The sequence below is a fragment of the Nerophis lumbriciformis genome, linkage group LG26, assembly GCF_033978685.3.
Source record: "Nerophis lumbriciformis linkage group LG26, RoL_Nlum_v2.1, whole genome shotgun sequence".
NCBI lineage: Eukaryota > Metazoa > Chordata > Actinopteri > Syngnathiformes > Syngnathidae > Nerophis > Nerophis lumbriciformis.
The window spans coordinates 20,748,899-20,762,727 of record NC_084573.2 but is presented as its reverse complement, the minus strand read 5'-3'; the positions used below and the strand labels follow the sequence as shown (position 1 = coordinate 20,762,727).

Sequence of the window (13,829 nt, the reverse complement as noted above, 5' to 3'; positions counted from 1 at the left end):
TAAGGCCCTGTTTAATCCCACCTAACCTTATCCGTGTCCACACACAACAATGCCACCGTTTAAGACCCCCTCCCCCCTCCGTCCGCCGGAGCAACGTGACCTAATACGCATGCGCGGAAAATGCGCACGTCCTAGTCACCTCCAATGTTGCTTTGTGTGCAAGTTCTTAAATTTAACTTATCTGAACAATATCCAGTGTTGTGGTATTTCAATTAACTGGAATCCAGTGTGCTGTGGGGCCCTATTGTAGTGAATCACACCTGAGCCATCATAAATTAATCAAATCTTTAATAAACACGTAAAAGTACACAATGTGACAAAGAACATTTTACATCAATCAATGAAAGACACTCAGCACTCTTTTGCCTTCACCTTCATTGGCTATTCGTTTTTGGTGACTTTATATACTCTGGACCTAGACGTTGAGTCCGCGGCATACATGGCGGGCAATAACTGATACAGTCTGCTTTGCCAGTCCAAAAGCATTTGCCGTTTTCCGTAGTATTCCCTCGTCGGCCAGGTAATACAAAGCACACGCTACCTTTTTTTAATCACATCCACAGGAGCTCGCATTCTCGTTGTCTCTCCTTCAACAAATAGACGAAGTTTTTTGGTAAGTAGCATCACAGCTGACCTGGACATTGGAAAGTTCTCCTGCCGTCTGAGAAGTGTTGTATCCAAAATAGCTGCAATCGCTTTCTCTTAAGGTATTCATGTGTGATTTCCACAAGCGTCTGTACATGTAGAAGAAGGAGAAACACGGGCATGTCTGGATGACTCGCCTTCATATTTCCAGTGGTTACCTCTGAGTTACGAAACCGCTTTATTATGAAGCTGGCTGTGTCGCGTTCTTTCTGACGTCACTTCCTGTGTGGGGTGCGGTCTTTCTGGCGTCACTTCCTCTCCGAACTCAGTTTGTAAACGATAAATGAGTCCATACAAAGCCAAGAGCCGGAGATTAAAAAAATACACGGCGCACTTACCTTTGTGAAAAAATAATCCAAGGAGGGGAACCTTAAACGATAGTTTAGTGTGGCTGAAACTGGGCTTAGGCTAAATAATTATTTGTTTAAGGGGTTATCCGGCTTAGTGTAGACATAGTCTAAGGCAACACATTTTAGTTTATACTTTACTGCCATCTAATGTCTTCAAATTGCAACTGCATGCAAAGTCTACTAAAAATTACTTGCAAATGATACTCAGAAGTGTAAGCAAACAAGATATAACAACATTTTTTCCCCTTTTTTTTTATTAAGACAAAGATTATTTAAGTATTTAATATTTGTTTGCTTACTATGGTATATTGTTTATTTATTATTGATTTGTTCACTGTTCTGTTACAGGGAACAAGAACATTGGATAAAATTGCTATGGTAAGAAAAGGGGTAGGATTAAATAAGCTCTGCTTCTTCCTACTCCTTTTCAGACGTGCTGTAATGAAACAACTGGAAATGTGTGATGCATTACATTGTATCGTATACATGTTCGAAATAAACTGAAACTGAACTGAACTGAACTGAACTGAACAACAAGACAACACAGCTCGGTGTTAAATGTAATATATATAAATATATATATATATATATATATATATATATATATATATATATATATATATATATATGTAGATTCCCAGGGTACCGTATCGATTCAAATGTGAAAAGTACCCATTGCTACATGTGCACACGTAGTGCTGCTTTAATGATTGACATCTATTTCGTCCAATGACACGACAGACTGTAAAGCCATCAAAGACAGGGTAAGAAGACGGGACTTCAACAGAAACCAAGTCACAGGCTTTTTGTGGCCCTAAACAAGATTTGGGTCATTAATATTTCTAGAGTTTTGATTTTGTAGGCTGCAGATCAAATTGAACCTTTCATGGCTCAAAATGACGAGTCACGAGTTATTGAAAAAATAAACACTGCACATTTAAATGGATTAGAATCTTCTCAGAGTCTTTCTGATAATGTGCTGCCCTAGTGGTTGTGGCTGGTGATGGGCTAATGACGCCTCAATGAGTGTATGGCACACTCACTGACTGTATTGACACAGCACTGGTACTGTGTTGCTGTTCCACAATGGTCGTCTGCCATCTACTGGATTAATAAAGTCATTATATTTGACCTACAAATAAAATCAGTAGTTAGTATTTTTATTTTTTTTTACAAATAACTTTGTAAAAAAGAATATGAAAGACATTTCAGTATCACTTGAACCATCACTAGTTGTGCCCCCAAACAACCAAATACAGTGTTTATGCTAGGAGCTGGCCTTAGTCACAGCGACCGGAAATATACATGCCGACTGACTTCATACAATATTCAAATAGTTTTTCTTATTTCTGTTAATTAGTGAGCTGGTTCGCTAGCTAGGGAAATAACTCAAAAAGTTTTGCGTAGATTTTAATGTAACTTTCAGAAAATGTTCGAAATGAGATTAAAATAACAACTGATTAGATTTTAAGACTGGTCCGGATCATTTCTACTACGTTACCTTACTGTAGAAGTCGCGTACCTGCGGTCCCACTGATACATATGCCAGATGCCAGGTGTGTAGGGTTGACAAAGGTTTTAATGATTTGTTATCACAAGCTTCTTCAGACAAAACGTTTTTCCGTACTTTGCAGTCTCTCCAATACTCCCTCTTCCCCTGCACTCGGCCGCTCACTGTTAAAGACAACAGATGATTAGATTAACACGTACCACCTGTGAAATCGAATCACCTGCCAGCTGTGTCTCGCCGTCAGCACATGCCCCGCCCCTATCCGATGGTGCTTGTCCTCAGCACCATAGGCAGCGGCGGTGACCTTTGCTCCTGCAGGCGCGCTGGCCACATCTCCCTCCACACTTACATTTCTGTGTGTGTGTGCGTGTGTGTGTGTGTGTGTGTGCCAGCGGCCCGTGGAGAGAAAAAATAGGGGAGACATACAAGTGGCTTCACTCCGTTTCTTTCTTTCCCCTAAATATAGCTCAAAAAGGTTTGGGCCCATACATTTTGGAGCTGATCAGGATCATTGATGTTACATTACCTTACGTTTATGTTACAAGCTTCAATTTCTGTACGTATATATGCTAGCAGGCCCGCCTCCACCCACAGAGACAAAGACATTGAATGACTGACAAGAGGCTTCACTCCGTTTCTTTCATTCTGCTATAGATTGCCTAAAAAAGTTATTAGCAGCTTTCAGTAAATGTCAAAAATGGTGCAAGGAACAAGTGATTACCTTTTGGGAGTGATCTGGATTCTTGATGTGTAATTGTTGTTAATGTACAATTATTCTTATCGGTGAAAATTAGCAATACTGTAGTTATAAGTGCTATAGTATATCACATTTAATATGTATATTAGAGATGATAGAGATAAATGCGTTAAAATGTAATATCGGAAATTATCGGTATCGGTTTTTTTATTATCGGTATCGTTTTTTTTATTTTAATTTTATTTTTTTTATTAAATCAACATAAAAAACACAAGATACACTTACAATTAGTGCACCAACCCAAAAAACCTTCCTCCCCCATTTACACTCATTCACACAAAAGGGTTGTTTCTTTCTGTTATTAATATTCTGGTTCCTACATTATATATCAATATATATCAATACAGTCTGCAAGGGATACAGTCCGTAAGCACACATGATTGTGCGTGCTGCTGGTCCACTAATAGAACTAACCTTTAGTTAATTTTACTAATTTTCATTAATTACTAGTTTCTATGTAACTGTTTTTATATTGTTTTACTTTCTTTTTTATTCAAGAAAATGTTTTTAATTTATTTATCTTATTTTATTTTATTAATTTTTTTAAAAAGTACCTTATCTTCACCATAACTGGTTGTCCAAATTAGGCATAATAATGTGTTAATTACACGACTGTATATATCGGTTGATATCGGTATCGGTTGATATCGGTATCGGTAATTAAAGAGTTGGACAATATCGGAATATCGGATATCGGCAAAAAGCCATTATCGGACATTCCTAATGTATATAGTTGTCCCAATCAAATAACCAAATAAATCTATAAAAGCGCATCTTCAGTTAAACACTGTATTACTGAAATTGTGGTATTAAAGCCTTGCATAACCGCTTTACAGCACATCATATGTGATACTAATTGCCTCCCAATATGTTAGTAAAGTAACGGTGTGTGTGTGTGTTCAGCGGTGTACATTTGTCCAATTTGTCATGTGGAACAAACAGCAGCTGGTCTCAGGGTGAGTGAGAAATGCTGCCTGATGTGTGTCATCCCTCTGTCCAAATTAAGAACACATTTAAATTCCCCAAATTCTTCAAGCATTACTAATGTTTACAAATCTCTCCGCATACACAGTCTGTGCAATTTGCTTTTATTGCTGGTCTCCTGCCGAGTGAGGACCTTTTGCACAGGCGTCTCGTCACTTTTTCACAACATTTCATGTGCGTGTTTCACTATCGCTTCACATCACATTGCATCAGATCACGCGGCCTTGCATATACCAACATGAAACAAAACACAAACAGCGGCGGTGGAACGATTGTGGTTTGCATATCGACACAAGTTTATTCTCATTATTATGTGTATAAAAGGGAAAGTGCAGCCTTCAGAAAAAAATCACCCACTTACTTTTAATTGTGGTTATTTAAAAAAAAATAACGTGGCCGTATTGTTTTAATAACTGGCAGGAGGAAGACGATGCGACGTTGTGGCAGAGTTGCATATTATCCAATAGGGTTGCATGATATAGACATATACAATATAAATTATATAAATTTGGCTGACAAAAGAACTTTCTTTACTATCGTTACATCGTGATAATTCATGTTGATGACATTTGAGTTGTGTTCCGCAAATTTGGCAGCGACAAGCAAACTACTGCGTCCTCAATGCAATATAGCGTCCGAGCAAGTGAGCTTGTGGCCAACGTCTCAGTAGTCACTAATCCTCGCCTCCTTGGCAGCAAATAAAGTTGCTTACAAGCATCACTATCATTGGAGGATGTTAAACAGTTAAACATGCTACTCTACACACTGGAGAAGGATACAGGAAGCCATGCTAACTGCTAAGCTTGAGCTCTTGAATGGGCGGATTGATACAAATATTTAACAGTATAGTATCAGTATACAGCGACACTAGAGTGATTAGATAGATAACTTTATTTTCTCATTTAATTGTTTACAAACCCAGGAAATAAGAGAGATACAAGCCAATAGTAGTTTTTGCCAATGTTCAGTTATTTTGCACTGTTGACTTTATTTGGATCAAAATATTGTATGTAATAAAACGCAACAAGGAAATAATTTGATCTCGTGTTTTTGTCCAATTATAATTGTGATCAAAACGTTATCATTCAACGATTTTTTGAAGTCTCAGTATTGGTATGACCTATGTCACTACTTGGTATTAGATTGATAACCAAATTTGTAGTATTGCCCAAAACTAATAAAGTATCCAAACAACAGAAGAATAAGTGCTTAAGTTAGGACCTTTTCACAGAAGTTCGATAGAACCATTTTACAACAGATATTACATTACCATATGTTAATATCCACATTAGGAGCCTTTGTGACTGTCACACGGGGGTTTGCAGCTCACTGCGGTTCGTTCTCCCAATGCAACACTGACGGCTCCGGACGAAGGCGTAAAGGTAGGATTTGATTTATTGAACATAAATCACCCAACTACCAAAAACACAGGCAAAGAACAAAAACGGAACGCGTGCCTAAAACACGTGAAGCTAGGACTTAGCGTAGGCTATGGCATGGAATGAACAAAACTTACTTGGCATGAACGTGACGCAAACAATGAAGCCATTCCGACTGACTGGCAAAGACAAGCTTAAATAATGCCTCTGATTAGTGCTCGGGAAGCAGGTGAGCGGGCGAGCACTACTCAAAGACAGGTGAACACAATGAGGAACCATGGTGACAAAACAAACAAGGAAATGCAACCAGGAACTATGGAGTCTTAAACAGAAAATAACATAAAACATGATCCAAACCACAGATCATGACAGTGACCTGTTTTATCATTGAAGTGCTAAATAATATAGTGCGATATATTTCGTTATCGCAGGAGGCTGCAATATATATCGCGATATAGATTTTTTTTCCACAAAGTTTTGTGAGATGCAAACAAAACTGAATAATACTACTTTAAATACTGACATACAATTATACGTTAATTAGTCGATCTACCAATATAAAAAATGTAATCCACCACAAATTGTCCCAATTATTACTACTAAACCAGCAGCAAATCACACAACACGGGGAATGCGCAAAATAAATTGCAAAATGGGACACTATTTAAAGTGCATACATTGTGTACAATCAAATCACAAGTGGATACACAATTGTGGCGATGTTAGACTAGAGCAGTGCTTCTCATTTATTTCCTGTTACACCCCCCTTAGGAAGAAGAAAATATGTCTATGAATCAATTGTCTATAAAATTGTTACAAGTACACCTCTGCATAACGTTGTATCCTTATTATTATTGAAGAATATAACACAACAGGCTTTTCTCGTCCTCTACCGTAGTCACAGTGAAGCCAGGCGTTACATACGTGTAGTCATATTCTAGAACGACAAAAAAAAGCATATTCCTCTAGGTCACACACACCCCCCCGGCATCGAACCACGTCTCTCCAGGGGGGCCCGTCCTACTGTTTGAGAAGAATTGGACCTGGGTTACAATGGTGTTTGCTTTACAAGAATTGTGTATTAATGAAGCGAAACAAAGTTAGTATAATGACTTGCTTGTGTTGTAATGTTGATATTTAGAATCCCAGGAGTTCATGAATGCACCTGGTGTGAGTGTGATGAGAAAGTGTTGTGTTGCCAGTGTGGAGAGCATCAGAGTTTAAGAATGCTTTACCGGCTTTTTGCCTCTTGTCAGTCCAACTGAATTAATACGTACTATTTGAGAAAGCCCCAAAATGAGGTGTTTGCACCACATTTTGTTACGCATGGCGACCCACAAGTGTATTTATGTAATGTTGAAACAAAAATGCTGCAGCCCTTGTGATGAAGCAATGACAGCTTTGTGGGTGAAATGACACTTGTTGTTCACACGTCTGCCACAGACTGTGTTGACTTGACACACGTCTATTAGTCAGTCTAAAAAAAATCTACAGTGGAACCTCGATTTACAAAATTAATTGGTTCTTGAACATAGTTTACAAACTGAAAAGTTTGTATATTGAAGCAGAGTTCCCCAGAAGAATCAATGTATATGTATGTATACAGTCGTGGTCAAAAGTTTACTACATACACTTGTAAAGAACATAATGTCATGGCTGTCTTGAGTTTCCAATAATTTTTACAACTCTTATTTTTTTGTGATAGAGTGATTGGAGCACATACTTGTTGGTTACAAAAAACATTCATTAAGTTTGGTTCTTTTATGAATTTATTATGGGTCTACTGAAAGTGTGACCAAATCTGCTGGGTCAAAAGTATACATACAGCAATGTTAATATTTGGTTACATGTCCCTTGGAAAGTTTCACTGCAATAAGGCGCTTTTGGTAGCCATCCACAAGTTTCTGGCAAGCTTCTGCTTGCATTTTTGACCACTGCTCTTGACAAAACTGGCGCAGTTCAGCCAAATTTGTTTATTTTCTGACATGGACTTGTTTCTTCGGCATTGTCCACACATTTAAATCAGGACCTTGGGAAGGCCATTCTAAAACCTTAATTGTAGCCTGATTTAGCCATTCCTTTACCACTTTTGGTATGTGTGGGGTCATTGTCCTGTTGGAACACCCAACTGCGCCCAAGACCCAACCTCCGGGCTGATGATTTTAGGTTGTCCTGAAGAATTTGGAGGTAATCCTCCTTTTTCATTGTCCCATTTACTCTTTGTAAAGCACCAGTTCCATTGGCAGAAAAACAGGCCCAGAGCATAATACTACCACCACCATGCTTGACGGTGGGAACGGTGTTCCTGGGATTAAATGGTAAATGGTAAACAGGTCGTACTTGTATAGTGCTTTTCTAACTTTTTTAAGGAACTCAAAGCGCTTTGACACTATTTTCCACATTCACCCATTCACACACACACATTCACACACTGATGGCGGGAGCTGCCATGCATGGCGCTAACCAGGCCCATCAGGAGCAAGGGTGAAGTGTCTTGCTCAAGGACACAACGGACGTGACTAGGATGGTAGAAGGTGGGGTTTGAACCAGTAACCCTCAGATTGCTGGCACGGCCACTCTCCCAACTTCGCCTCGCCGTCCTCGCCTTTTCTCCTCCAAACATATTGCTGGTTATTCTGACATTATATGGACAAAGATAAGACCTTCTGGAGGCCTTTTATCCCAGGAACACCATCCCTACCGTCAAGCACTGTGGTGGTAGTTTTATGCTCTGGGCCTGTTTTGTGTTTTGCTGTCAATGGAACTGGTGCTTTAAATGGGACAATGAAAAAGGAGGATTACCTCCACATTCTTCAGGACAACCTAGGGCTGGGCGATATATCGATATACTCGATATATCGCGGGTTTGTCTCTGTGCGATATAGAAAATGACTATATCGTGATATTCGAGTATACATTCTCACACAGTTGCTTTTAGCTGCAGGCATTACACTACAGGCTCTTCACACTATTTCTAGTCTCTCCTTCTCACAGAGACTTAAACAAGCGCACCTTCTTACATACGTCACATACGTATACGCCCTCGCTGAGCAGAGAGGTAGCAGCAAGGCTAAAGTTAGCTGTGGTAATACGAGACAAAGAAGGTGCGAATCTGGTAACAAATGAAGGAATAATTAATTCCTAAGAAAAACAGCAGGGGGTCCATCATCTGCCGGTGGTTTGGCTTCAAGTGGGAATATGTCGAACAGACAACCGTAATTTGTCAAGTGTGGGTCGAAAGCGTTGCTACAAAAAGTAGCATTACTGTTAATATGTAGCATCATTTGAAAAGTCACCTGCTAGAGAATGAAGAGTGCTTACTCCGCATGTCAACATCTCCGTTCGGTGCCACACCAACAAAATGCAGAGGCAACCATTTCCACATCAACATCGTATGAAAAAAATAGTCCACGACATAAGGAGATAACGTCCGCCGGAACCTACCACATAGCGAAGGACGTACACAATTTGATTTCCTATTATGCAGCTAGATTTTATTTGACAGGTATTGAAATATCTTGTGTAACATCATGCCCAAAAGTGCACTTTATTTGTTTTAAACTGTTTTAAACCATTGTAGTGGCGTTCTGTACAAAAAGTGCACTTTAATTTAGTGTTGTTTTGATTTGTTATCTTGAGGACATCATGCACAAAAGTGCACTAATAGTTTGTTTTAAAATGTCTCTGACAATCTTGCACGTTCTGTTTTGAAATGACATGAATGTTTGTGCCACTGCTTAATAACTGTTTAATAAATACAGTTTTGGTCAATTGACTTAGTTTTGATTTCCCTTTAAGTCTAAAATGAGCATATATTAATGCAGTATGAACAAGAATGTTTTAATGTAGACACATAGAATCATCATACTGCTGATTATATGCATCAAGTGTTAATTCAAGGCTAAGGCAAAATATCGAAATATATATTGTGTATCGCGATATGGCCTAAAAATATCGAGATATTTAAAAAAGGCCATATCGCCCAGCCCTAGGACAACCTAAAATCATCAGCCCGGAGGTTGGGTCTTGGGTGCATTTGGGTGTTCCAACAGGACAATGACCCCAAACACACGTCAAATTTGGTAAAGGAATGGCTAAATCAGGCTAGAATGACGGTTTTAGAATCGCTTTACCAAAGTCCTGACTTAAACGTGTGGACAATGCTGAAGAAACAAGTCCATGTCAGAAAACCAACAAATTTAGCTGAACTGCACCAATTTTGTTAAGAGGAGTGGTCAAAAATTCAAGCAGAAGCTTGCCAGAAGCTTGTGGATGGCTACCAAAAGCACCTTATTGCAGTGAGGTTCTACTGTACATGACATATTTAATGGCATATTTCCACTTTCGGCATTGTCCACTGCTAGAAATCAAATATTTATGTGATTACATACAGCAGCTCTTTTTATGAGCAATTTAAAGGGCAATCTTTCTGTTCAGAAAAAAATACTTATGTCACTGCAGGAAAATGTCTCTCATTTTGCTTGTTTTCCGTCGACCTTAAGTTGATTGAACAATCAGCTCAGTCTTGATGCTGTCATGCAAGTGTTTGCATGTGTGTGAGTATGGAGGCCTTGTTTCCACTGAAAGCACCCTAGTTCCCATCTCCTGGGAGACCAGTCTTTTATTCTGGCTGCCAAGCCTGGGAGGAACACTACTTTCCATAACATCCACCCCTCCCCCCGAAAATATTCCCAGCATCAGCGTCCTGCTGTCTTTGAATCGAGCAAAGACCAGAGTGATACTGTCGCAATATAACACTTTCGATGAGACGGATGTGTCAAAGACTTCAGAATGACAGGGTCCACGTGATTGGCATCTCGCTTTTGGGGTCCTCAGTAAACGATTGACTGTTTTCATTCTAATCCCTGGCACCCCCCAGGCCCCATGCACTCTGCTTCTCGCCTCTGTTCTCATCCATCTCTTTGACTTGATTCCGTGTGACTAGGAGACTATTGTGTCCTGCTAGCAAACACATTGCATACAGCCATCCATGCTAGAATACACACCAACACTAACACACACAGTTTGAAGAGTAAACTACTTCTGTTTGTTGAACCCTAATATCCATTCAATATGTGTACATATATTTGAAGAACTTGAATTATCTACCACGATATAGTATTTGGCATATAAATGATAATAGAAGCATTTCAAAATGGGTTACCAAAGCTCCAAATTTGGCTGTTGACGTATCTGATAACATATTGCATCATTTTGTATTATTTTGTCAAAACTATTATTAATCTACCTGCTGATTTACTGTTGATATCTGGTTACTTTCTGTTGTAACATGGTTATAGCTACACTTATGTTTAAATGTACTAAGCACTTATTCTTCGGTTGTTTTGATACTTTATATTAGTTTTGGACGATACTACACACTAGTATCGTCCAGTATAGCTCGGTTGGTAGAGCGGCCGTGCCAGCAACTTGAAGGTTGCAGGTTTGATCCCCGCTTCCGCCATCCTAGTCACTGCTGTTGTGTCCTTGGGCAAGACACTTTACCCACCTGCTCCCAGTGCCACCCACACTGGTTTAAATGTAACTTAGATATTGGGTTTCACTATGTAAAAGCGCTTTGAGTCACTAGAGAAAAGCGCTATATAAATATAATTCACTTCACTTCACTTCACTTGGGTATCATCCAATACCAAGTAGCTGAAGGGACACTTTTTTTGTCGTATCAGTGCTGATACTTCAAATGTTCCAATGTAAAATGTTTAATCACAGTTATATTCGGAGAAAATGGTTTAACAATATCAAATACATATTCAAATACATTTCTGAGTTGGTAAGCTATAACAAAAATGACAAATAAAAGATGGTGCGCTAATAAAAAATATTAATCTTATCACTGTTGCAATGACCATGTATTGATACTGTACTTGGTATCAATACTGTCGATATTTATATCGATCCACCCACCTCTGTTTACATTCAAGATATCGAGTTTAGCGGTTCGCATGGCTTATTTTTTCCTCTTACAGTGTGTAGTGTAGCATGTTTGGCTATTCCTCGTTCTCCAGTGTCTTGTAAGAAACATTGTTTATTTGCCGCCATGGAGGCGAGGTTTAGTGACTTGCACTATGGAAGAACGTTAGCCACTCGCTCACGAGGAGGTAGTAGTTCGCTTGTTGCTATCAATTTTGCGGGACACAGCTAGAATGTGTCATCAACATGCATTATAACGATATCACGCTCATATTAAAACATACTTGCCAACCTTGAGACCTCCGATTTCGGGAGGTGGGGGTGGGGGGGTGGTTGGGGGCGTGGCTTAGAGGAGAGGAGTATATTTACAGCTAGAATTCACCAAGTCAAGTATTTCATATATATATATATATATATATATATATATATATATATATATATATATATATATATATATATATATAAGAAATACTTGACTTTCAGTGAATTCTAGCTATATATATATATATATATATATATATATATATATATATATATATATATATATATATATATATAAATAAAAGAAATACTTGAATTTCAGTGTTCATTTATTTACACATATACACACACATAACACTCATCTACTCATTGTTGAGTTAAGGGTTTAATTGTCCATCCTTGTTCTATTCTCTGTCACTATTTTTCTAACCATGCTGAACACCCTTTCGCAGGTACCCAGAAAGGTTTCGAGTACCACCAAAACAACTGAATCTCTGAAGACAGTATAAAAATCTGTGTTAAAGGTGTACAAATACTGTTTGTATAATAAGCATGTTATTGTTTACAAAAGAGGGTTAAGAGTTCAGTACTAAAAAAAAAAAGAATGTGGGTTAAGTACAGTTTTTTAATTGAGCTGCTGCATTTTTTTGGTTGGGTTGTTTATTTATTTTGAGTAACTTCTACATTTCTAAAAGGGGAGGAATGTAATAGAGTGATCTATGTTTGTCTGTTGCCATCTCCTGGTGAATGTTGGCTATAGCGTACTGGGGTTACTTTTTGGTTGGCCAACGATTTACGTGGTGTTGCGTACCTGACAACAAGTGTGTGAGTCTGTTCTGAAGTCTACAGTAGAGAGACGTACTTCATCACCTCGCCTGGTTATTGCCTCCAACTCAATAAATTACAACAACATTGCTGTTTACGGCAGACGAACTGCTTTACGGTAAAATAAAACATGACTGCTGTTGTGTGTTGTTACCGCGCTGGGAGGACGTTAATGAAACTGCCTAACAATAAACCCACATAAGAAACCAAGAACTCGCCCTCGATCATTCTATAGTTATAACGTGATTGGGCAGGCACGCTGTCTATATTGTGGGAAAGCGGACGTGAATACAGGCTGTTGACACGTCACTCAGGTCCGCATGGAGCTGGAGGGGGCGTGGCTTCCAGCTCCGCCTGAATTTCGGGAGATTTTCGGGAGAGGCGCTGAATTTCAGGAGTCTCCCGGAAAATCCGGGAGGGTTGGCAAGTATGTATTAAAAGCTCTATCGTTGGCTAACTTTATATAATTTGTATCATATATCGTCTAACGCAGTGTTCCCCAACCTGTTTTCCACCAGGGACCGGTTTAATGTATGCATTATTTTCACCAACCGGCTTTCTACGTGTGGCAAAAATGAGCATGAAAAATTTGCCTTTGGCTATAATCTGACACATTAACATTTTATATGTCCATTAATGTCCATTGTCCCATGTATTATAGCAATGGAGTTGTAATATAAGTTAAAGTTAAAGTCCCAATGATTGTCACACACACACGAGGTGTGGTGAAATTTGTCCTCTGCATTTGACCCATCCCCTTGATCACCCCCTGGGAGGTGAGGGGAGCAGTGGGCAGCAGCGGTGCTGCGCCCGGGAATCATTTTTGGTGATTTAACCCCCAATTCCAACCCTTGATGCTGAGTGCCAAGCAGGGACGTAATGGGTCCCATTTTTATAGTCTTTGGTATGACTCGGCCGGGGTTTGAACTCACAACCTACCGATCTCAGGGCGGACACTCTAACCACTAGGCCACTGAGTAGGCCTAGTGGTTAGAGAGTTAAATATACAATTATTAACAAGCCTATTGGTGTGTTTAGTTGGACAGGCGAAAGTTAAGTCGGAGAAAATGCGGTAGTTTATAAATTGATTATTGTTTCTGTGCGGCCCTCTAGCAAATGCGTCACGGATCGGTACGGGTCCTCGGACCGGTGGTTGGGTACCACTGGTCTAATGTACAACCCTAGTT

The 13,829-nt window shown here is 39.2% G+C and overlaps 1 protein-coding gene across 1 annotated transcript in view; it reads left to right on the top strand.

The window, feature by feature from the left end:
• Nucleotides 1-13,829, top strand: part of LOC133623808 (dihydropyrimidinase-related protein 5-like) — a 41,509-nt gene that overhangs the window by 8,617 nt on the left and 19,063 nt on the right. The window lies entirely within an intron of this gene.